Genomic DNA, 10,102 nt, shown 5'->3' on the forward strand with positions numbered 1-10,102 from the left:
ATGAATTAGGTCTTGGTTTTGGGCCAAGTATGAATATTGTTCGAGATTCAATTATTAATTGGATAATATTTGATGGTGCTAGCGCATGGGGATTTCCGGATCAACAGTCCGAGCATTTGTCTGAGATATTATGCCGTTTCAGGTGAGTTTTCCTCACTGTACTTACGGGTCGAAGGCACCAAGGCCGGACCATTGGATTAGATATCATGTTATGTGATAGTATGTTTATTATACGGTGGTTATCTATTAGATCGGTATCCTGGCATATAGGATGATGCTATTCTTAAGATCGGTAGATTTGCCTATTATCCACTTCTTGGATATATGTTTATTTGTGGTATATGTAGTTGTAGTGTGGGTGGGTTGAGACTGTACTGCTTTGTGTTGTCAATCAACAAACCCGATAATGTTTATACTCATATGTTGTTATGGTTTACCAGGCTTATATGTTATTGGATTGTGGTTAGATTCAGGTAGACCAGTGTAGACTGAAGGCCAGGAGACCCAGGGCGTCTCGGATAGACTGCATGCCTGAGGGGTGTACCAGTTAGGCCGAAGGCCCAGAGAACATTCCAGATAGGCTGAAGGCCCGACAAGGCGTACCAGTCATGTTGAAGGTTCTGTAAGCGTACCAAATAATCTTTAGGCTGGTGCGGCGTTCCAGTCAGGCTTAAGGCTCTATATACATGTTGTTTGTTTTCTATAGGTATTTTGCGGTGGTACTTTGGGGGAACTCACTAAGTTTCATGCTTACAGTTTCAGTTTATTGTTTCAGGTGCTTCACAGGACCGTGGCAAGGCAAATGTACGACCGTACACGTCCTGATTTTTATGTTAATGATATTGGGAAACTATGATTTTAAATAGTGCTTTTGGAAAAATGGCTTTGTAAACACTTTTACTTGTAAATGGGTTGTTCTGAGAAGTTTAAATTGTTTGTGATTTTCGAGGCGTTATAGTTATTAAAGAAAAAGAAGATTATATATATTATGAGGAATAAACACAAAAGTTTAAAAAATAAAGAGGTGAAAGTGACAGGTTAAAAAGTAGATTTACAGAAAATATAATTTTACAAAGTATTTTAAAAAGTAAAAAAGAATGAAAAATATCATTTCTAAAAGTTAAGGGGTGCCAACCGTCAGTGGAATTATTCACCGACGTTGGTTATTTATTAATACTTGGTTAATATATTTGCATGCCGACTAAAATTAGCAAGTTTTTTTTTATATAAATATTATATTTTCTATGTTTTAGTTTGTTTAACCTTTTTATTTGATTGATGATAATTAATATAAAAACTAAGAGACTTTTATAAAGTTTCCCAAATGGTCCTGATACAAAGCTTCACAAATTCTCAAAAATGATCATCATGCAAGGTTTTACAAAATTTCACAAATTGTTCTTCTGGCGAACTTGGGGTTATTTGGGGTTTTTTTTGTGCAGATCTGCGTAATCATTTCTATCTACGTCGTGCAAACATATCTGTTTTTTTTTTTTGGAAGTGCACAGATCTAAAAACGTCTGCACGATGTCTTCTTGGCCCAACTATGGGTCAATGTCTTCAAAGATCTTCACAACTCATCTTAACCTAAAAAAACAAAAAAGATCTAAAAACATTTGCGCGATGTCTTCTTGGCCCAACTATGGGTCAATGTCTTCATAGGTCTTCACAACTCATTTTAACTTAAACAAAAAAAAACAGACACATCTTTTTTTTCTTTTCTCCGGCGTCTCCAATATCATTTGATCATATTGCTCCCTCCATTGTTTTTTAGAAGTTAGCAAATCTAAAAACGTATGTGCGATGTCTTATTGGTCCAATCATGGGTCAATGCCTTCAAAGGTCTTCACAAATCATTTTAACCTTAAAAAAAATAGACACGTCCTTTTTTTTCTTTTCTCCGGCACCTCCAAAATCATTTGATCATATTGCTCCCTCGATCGCTGGTCCTTTTCAGCCTCATCTCCTCCTCTAGTCACCACCGTCCAAACCAGGCGCACCATCGGCTAACAGACAACCTCCGACTTGTCGGATTTTCACTTGAAAATGCAAACAGGTTTGCACCTCTCATGTTCCTGATTTTTTTACTGAAATCCTATCCTCACAATTGACTGCTCCCTCCATCGCCGGTCTTCAACCTCATCTCTTCCTCTCATTGCCATCATCTAGAGCAGGCGCACCACCAACTCCGACAGACGACCTCCGAGTTGCCAGATTTTTACTTGAAAACACAAACAAGATTTGCGCCTCTCTTATTTCTGATTTTTTTTTTTGCTGAAATTGAAGGTTATTTTTGCTGAAAAACTCTCCATTTTACTAAAATTAGTTGTTTAATTTTGTTGGAACCTTCCTAAATGTAGCTTTTCTTGCATAATTTCTTGTTAAATGTTGCCGAAACATAATATTTCTTGATGTATCTTGCTAGAAATTTGAAATATTTACGTGTATGTGTGTTATTTTTTCTACTGAAATAATGATGTTTATGTGTTGTTTTGTGCTAAAAATGTCAAATAATGGTGTTTATATGTTTTTTTGCTGAAATGTAAAATAATGTTGTTTATATGCAGTTTTTTTTTTTTTTTTTTTTTTTGAAATGTGAAATCATGTTGTATATGTGTCGAAAATGTAAAATAATGATGAAGTGTTTATATGCATTTTTTTTTGAAAATGTGAAATTGTTATTGTAAAACTAAATAGTTTATTATAAGACTAATTTTGTTGCATTAATTTTATTTCAATGTTGCACGACTATAATTACTAGAATTTTGGTGTTGAAAAACCATTTTAAGTTTGTAAAATGAGTTTATTTAAAATTCAGTTTATTTTAGCAGTTTGCAGACGTTAAAAAACAAATAGACTTCTTACTGTATAATGCAGACGTTTGGTCCACCTTTTCTGTTGCAAAGGCTTACAGATGTGTTCCGTAGACTGCAAACATTTTGTCTTCATAAAAAACAAACACATTAATGTCTCTCTGAAACGAGCATTATACACAAGGACTATTGGCGTAACAATTTTTGTCGAGAGACACCATTGATATAAAAAAAAAATTTCATAAGGACCGTTTGAGGGAAATTTTTAAAAGCACGATGACCATTCATGAAAGTTTGTCTAAAATATATCAATTGAACTATCACTAAAAGATATGTCAAATATAGAAATGACCAATGTATTGCTATATTTCAAATTTCAACACTATATCTCAACTGTGATGACAATCATAATAATAGATATGATGTTTGCTAATGTAGTAGACTACCTGGTATCTGAAGAGCAAACGACCTTCATCAAAGGGAGACAAATCCTAGATGGGCCCCTGATGTTATCAGATATCATTTCATGGTCAAAGAAGATGGAGAAACAATTGATGATATTTAAATTCGATTTTGAAAAAGTGTATGATTCGCTAAGTTGGGACTATTTAGATCGTGTCTTGAAGAAATTTGGCTTTGGTGAAGTGTGGAGGGGATAAATAAGAAGATGTCTTTTGTCTTTTTGAGCTTCAGTTTTAGTTAATGGGAGCCCAACTGGTGAATTTTCATTAGCTAGAGGCTTGTGACAAGGAGACCCACTTTCTCCTTTTCTTTTTATACTTACCATGGAAGGGTTACATAAGATGGTGCATGACGTGGTAGATAAGAGTTTAGTTTGTGGAATTAATGTTGGTTGGGAGCCTATCCCATTTCACATATGTTTTATGTCGATGATGTAGTTTTTGGGAATATATCTAAAGTTCTGGATGTCTTCTATAAGATGATCGGGCTTAGTATTAGTATGTAGAAATCAACGTTGTATGGTATTGGAGTCGGAAATGAAGATGTGAAATAGACGGCAGAACATGTAGGGTGTAATTTTGGTACATTTCCTCCTACATACTTGGGGTTGCCTATTGCTGCTAATATGACCATGATATCCAGCTAGGATATGGTGGTGGATAAATTTAAAAATAGAATGTCCAAATGGAAAGCAAATTCTCTTTCTTTTGGGGATCTTTTAACTCTCACTAATTCTATCTTGGGTACCATTTGTATTTATCATAAGTCTATTTTTAAAGTTCCTGTTGGAGTGATTACACAGTTAGAATCGTTAAGTACTTTTTTCTACGGGAGTGATGGTGTTGATCTCAAAATACCTTGGATCAAGTGGGATATGTTGCTTGCTAGCTTTGACAAAGGAGGTCTTAATGTTGCTAGTCTTAAAGCTTTCAATAGTGCTTTGCTTCAAAAATGAAGATGGCGTTTTGTGGCTGGTGGAAATGGTGGACGAAGGCATCTCATAAAATCCACTCATGGAGATAAGGGAGGGTTCGATACAGGTGGTACTAGACGTAGTTTTGTGGGAACTTGGTCCAAAATTATTGACTCCATTTATAATTTGCATGATATTAAGGTTATACCTCTTGGTACTTTGGAAAAGCATGTCACACCCCCAAACCGGAACGACGGAAACGTTCGGGGACGGATGACGTCATGTTTAGTATACAACAATTGCATAATACTAATCAAAGTACAACCACCATTACATTAATAAAGTATAGTTTTACATTCGTGTTCAAATCAATGTATATTGACACCAAAATGTATAGCAAAAACTAAAAGACGTGTCTCTATGAAGCTCCGTCTTCTCAAAAACCTGTGGATACCTGTTTACTATTTTCCTAAGAATACAAGTAGTTTTGAAAAGAGTGTCAAAAATTAAGTTGGTGAGTTCATAAGCATGTTTGTAAATGAAATCTGTCATTTGTTCCTTGAAAATGTAAGTATGTTCTCCCAGAAAATCATATATTTTCTGTTGTAAATGTGTTTGCTATCTTAATACCCTAAGACCAAAATGTGTAAATGTTATTGTACTCTGAAATAGTATGACATAGTTTTAGTTCACTTAAAACCATAAAATGTATGTTTTCTCTGTACTGGAATAGTATTCTGTATTTGTACTTGTATGAAAACTCTGTAAATGTAAGTGTCTGGGTTCACCAGCTATACTATAAAATATTGTATTGTAGTTTTGTTATTTAATAAAACTAATTAAAGTTGTTTACTTATTCATACACTAATCGTATTGTTCAATACCAAAATATGAGTTATCATAACCATGCTTGATGACCTCAGATGGCCTGAACACGACGTTCTTCAGGCGTCGCAATCGGTACGACATTTGTCACCCCAGGCCTACCGGCCTAACTGTAGCTAACAGTTTAGGTGAGGGATTGTCAGTCCCGTATAAATCTATACACAAGTGTCATGCTCTCCCTTCAGGAGACTTTGGTTATAATTTCAGGGCTTGGTTGTTACTTAGATAAGTACATGAAATGTGTCTCACAAATGCTATATTGACGGTTATGTGTAGAATAATGAAAAGTCCTTTTTGTGATAAATAACTATATGTATGTTCCATAAACTATATCTATTATAGTTTATATCTTTGTTTTATGTAATGTATTCTGTACTTGGCAATATAGTGCATATGATCCATAAACACCTATTATAGTTTATATGTTTTTTTTTCCATATGGTATCCCAACTATATTAAATGATATGCAAGTTCCATAAACTATATGTGTTATAGTTTATATGTATGTGTTCTACTGAAATGAAAACCTTTGTATTGTTAATGATTTGGCAAGTTTAAATCGTAAAATCCGTGATAAAGTTCTACCGTGAAATTTAACATTTATGTCCAACTGGTACTAAAAATAGATTGCAAAAATAATATTTTTGGCTTAACAAGTTTTAAATGGTTTTGTATTTATATAAATATAATATTTATATAATTATGATTAAAAAGACGGTCGAATAAATAATTCCACACTAAGCCCACAACCAAACAAGAAACAAGAAATAGAGTAAAATTATCAATTCTAAGCCTGTTGAACCTAATTATCTCACATATATATATATATATATATATATATATATATATATATATATGTTTTTAATAACGACACAGATTGACAAAATTTTGAAATCATTTAGATATTAACACAAAATTTCTTGTGTTACACTTGTAGTCCCCCTAAAATAGTGAAAAATCATGAAAACATAGGCGTATGAACTCACCTTGTGTGTGAGTTCTTGGTTGGTTACGATTTGGTTGCGATGATCCTCGGGTTAGAAACGTGATTATAGTCGTACCCTAATAATATGTATACACGATATCATATTTAAATTAACGAAGTAATAATTTAAATACTAAGTTAAAGTGTTAGATAACACTTAATATGTAAGAAGACTTACAAAAATTAATTCTTGGGAATTAATCTAAATGATTGTTCTTCCTGGGAAAACTTGAAGATGTAAAGTGTTCTTGAGGAAATTAAAAAGATTTGAAGGTTACTGTTTGAAGACTTGAAGAAATGGTTATGAGTTTTGAAAGAAAAGTGGGAAGTTTTCGTGACGATAATGTGAGAATGAGGTATGTTTTCGGTTGAAACATATATATGGGTGAAAAGTGACGTGACACAGGCATTGGAATATGTATTTTATCTCATTGAGAGGTGTGCCTAAGGATACGGTGGGAGATTTTGGTCTAACTTCCTACCGAGAACAAGGATTTTCGGCTAGATGGGTGGGGTCTCGCATGCTATTTTTGGTCCAAAGGTGGCCTTCCTCGCACATTTTTGGTCTTTGACCGAAATCTGTTTTCAGCCTCGCATAATATCTCCAAAAGCTTATTTCGGTTCATTTAATCTTTGATTTGGTGTTTCCGGCCCAATTTGATTTTAAATTCTACAAATCAAATACTCATACATAATAAAGTTATTTCCATTATTAAATCATATTTAAAACTTATAAATTTAACAATTTAACAAATTAACTTATATTAAGTAAGTTTGACTTTAATTGACTTTTGTTGACTTAAAATAACGGGTTGTTACATTATCCCCCCGTTAGAGGGAATTTCGTCCCGAAATTGTTTCTAAAGTGGTACTCATGAACTAGGGAAGAGGTGTGGGTAATTTTGTTTCATCTGTTCTTCCCGTTCCCAAGTGAATTCAGGTCTCCGCTTGACATTCTAGTGAACGTTCACTATTGGTATACGACTTTGTTTTGTTCACTTGATTTCCCTGTCCATGACTTCCACTGGTTCTTCAACGAAGTGTAGACTCTCGTTTAACTCAATTTCGTCGAGTGAGATTACAAGAGTCTCGTCAGAAAGACACTTCTTTAGATTAGATACGTGAAAAGTGGGATGTATGTCTGAGTTCATGTGGTAGATTGAATTTATATGCAATCGGACCGATTCTAGCAAGAATCTCGAATGGTCCGATGTACCTTGGATTTATTTTTCCACGTTTGCAAAACGTATCATTCCTTTCCAGGGTGAGACCTTTAATAGGACGCGGTCACCAACCTGAAATTCCAAGGGTTTTTGTCGTTTGTCTGCATAAATCTTTTGTCTGTCTTTAGAAGCTTTCAAACGTTCTCATATTTGGACGATTTTATCTATTGTTTCTCGAATGATCTCGAGACCGGTTAAAGTACTGTCAGGTACTTGATTCTTGTGACACCAGCCAAATTTTGGTCAAAAATTTATTGATCTATAATCATAATTGGGATGAACCAAGTGGTAGAGTTTGTAACAAGGTTTCCAAAAATATAAAGAACACTGAAATCCGATTTATAACGAAGAAGTTATGACCAATCGAAAATCCGCGATAAAACCGGCAAAACACTGTTCAGTGTAAAAAGCGAATTTTTGATAAAAGGCTTTTTAGCCTTAACAATCTAAATAAAAGTTGTAGATTATGTTAAACCGAGAACGTTCATAAAAAGAACGTCAAAATCTGACTTCGTATGAGGAAGTTATGATTTTCCGAAGTTTCAGTTTAGCAGTAGACAGCTAAAAATTCAAAATATAAATCGATTGATATTTAGCCGACGCAACTTAAACGAGAATCGAAGGTCTCGTCAAAATTAGCAAAACGGTAAAAAGACAGACGAAAACGGACGTCGGATGAAGAAGTTATGAATTTTTAACGGATTTTCCTGTCCCGGTCTGTTAAAAATAATAATATTAAAAATAAAATCAAAATTAGCCGACGAAGTCCAAACGAAAGTCGTAGAGTATAATTTTACCTACGCGTGCATATAAAGAACATCAAAAACGGAGTTCGTATGCAAAAGTTATGAATTTTAGAAGTTTTTGGCTCAAAAACCGAGAAAAATCGCATAGTCACTATTCTGCCACGTCACCCTCGCATGCGAGGCTGCCATGTGTCATCTTCGGGTTGGACCGCAAATCGCCGTGTCACCATCAGATTGGACCGCAGCTGCGGTCCAGTAAGAAGCTTACACCATCGCATGAGACACACCGCGGACCCTCGTGGCCTTCTCCGATTGGACCGAAGTTCGGACCACTCAGAAGCCTCCACGTCCGAAGCCTCGCCCCGTGTTCACTTCGTATGTCCGACGTGTGTGCTGCTGACTCCTCTCCCTCGCCACCTGTCTTCTTCGGACCGAACCCTCGCACCCCTATATAAAGGGTGCGAGCCTTCTCGCATTTGACGAGTTTTCACCCCAAATTTCACCAAATTTCACCTTTTCACCCCCTCGACTTTCTCACGACCCCCGAAGGCCCCGGTATCACGTCTAAAGCCCGAAGCAAGCCCCGGAGCCCCGAAATTCTCGAAAATTCATCCTCTCTCCTGTCGAAACTCTGCCCGATTTAAGCTGGTTTTTCGTCAAACAAACTATTTTCCGGGAAACGAAACGCTCCCGAATTACCACCAATCAAGGTGAGTTCATACCCCTATAATTTACCTTTTTAATGGTTTTTAAATGCTTTTTAGGGGCCGAATACAAGTTTAACACAATATTAAATTGTGTTAATAACTGTATGTGATAATAATCACGCAAATAGTTTCCGTATGCTTTCAAGAATTACCAAATACATCCAAAATGACTTAAAGCCATGTTAAATCTTTAAAGTCATGTAAACTCCGTTAAATTCTTTGAAAAATGTTTTATAAACTATTTCAAATTATAAATGCCAAAAATCATGTTTATATATGTATAAATATATAAATAAGATTTGAAGGACTTAGGACTAATGAACTATCTTATTTCATTTTCCTTGTTTGGATGTGGAGTTAAGGTTGTTTTATTTGTCCGAACGTCGTTTCCTTCTTAATTATATATATTATACAAATGTCACCTGTTTTTGTATCACCATCTTTGGGCTGAGTAAATGTGTTCATCCATGAGAAATCATGCTAATTAGATTAGAGCATATAAATTATAATTGGTAATTTATGATTCAAAACTAAATATACAAGTATGATTCACGACTGTATACTTTCCAAGGACATTACCAACAATTCATTTATCTATACCAGGATATGTATAATGCCTTTAATATACGAATAACATATTAAAGAAGTAAAGATACATCATACCGGGTTTGCATTAACAAAGGTACGATACAGAGTACCATGGTTAGCAATCACGGGGTAATAATACATCATACCGGGTTTGCATTAACAAAGGTACGATACAAAGTACCAGGGTTAGCAATCACAGGGTAACAATACATCATACCGAGTTTGCATTAACAAAGGTACAATACAGAGTACCAGGGTTAGCAATCATAGGGTAATAATATATCATACTAGGTTTGCATTAACAAAGGTACGATACAGAGTACCAGGGTTAGCAATCACGGGGTAATAATACATCGTAAATCTCGTTGAAACCATAAATTTGTGAGACCCTTCACGGTGTACTTATCTAAGTACGACGTTAAGTCTTGACCTATTAACCAGAATCTCTTGTAGGGAGAGCGTGAATTTGTGTATAGATCTATATGGGATTGACAATCCCGCACCTCTACTGTTCGCTACAGTTTGGCCGGCAGGCCTAGGGTGTCAAATATCATTCCATTCCGATGCCTGAAGAACGTCGCCGCAGGCATATCAGTCATATTAGTATGGTTAATAGAACTCACATGGATAAAACAATGAGTGAATTACTAAGTAATATACTTCTCTTAAAACAGTAAGAAAAGATAATTACATCCCGACCAAATATACCTTCTGTAGTTTTTACTTACAATAAAAGCTACGTATCATGAAATCAAGTATGGTAAATATACTTGTACTTCT

General features: G+C 35.1%; 1 long non-coding RNA gene across 1 annotated transcript; it reads right to left on the reverse strand.

Moving 5' to 3' along the window:
- Positions 1-4,545: 4,545 nt before the first annotated feature.
- On the reverse strand, positions 4,546-6,389 carry LOC145058565 (uncharacterized). Its single transcript, XR_013686424.1, has 3 exons — positions 6,237-6,389; positions 6,060-6,135; positions 4,546-4,657 (listed from the first exon to the last, which is right to left on the reverse strand). It is a non-coding gene; the product is annotated as an uncharacterized LOC145058565 (long non-coding RNA).
- Positions 6,390-10,102: the final 3,713 nt, after the last annotated feature.

Source organism: Lactuca serriola, chromosome 6 (assembly GCF_051521515.1).
Source record: "Lactuca serriola cultivar US96UC23 chromosome 6, Lser_US96UC23_V15, whole genome shotgun sequence".
Lineage (NCBI taxonomy): Eukaryota > Viridiplantae > Streptophyta > Magnoliopsida > Asterales > Asteraceae > Lactuca > Lactuca serriola.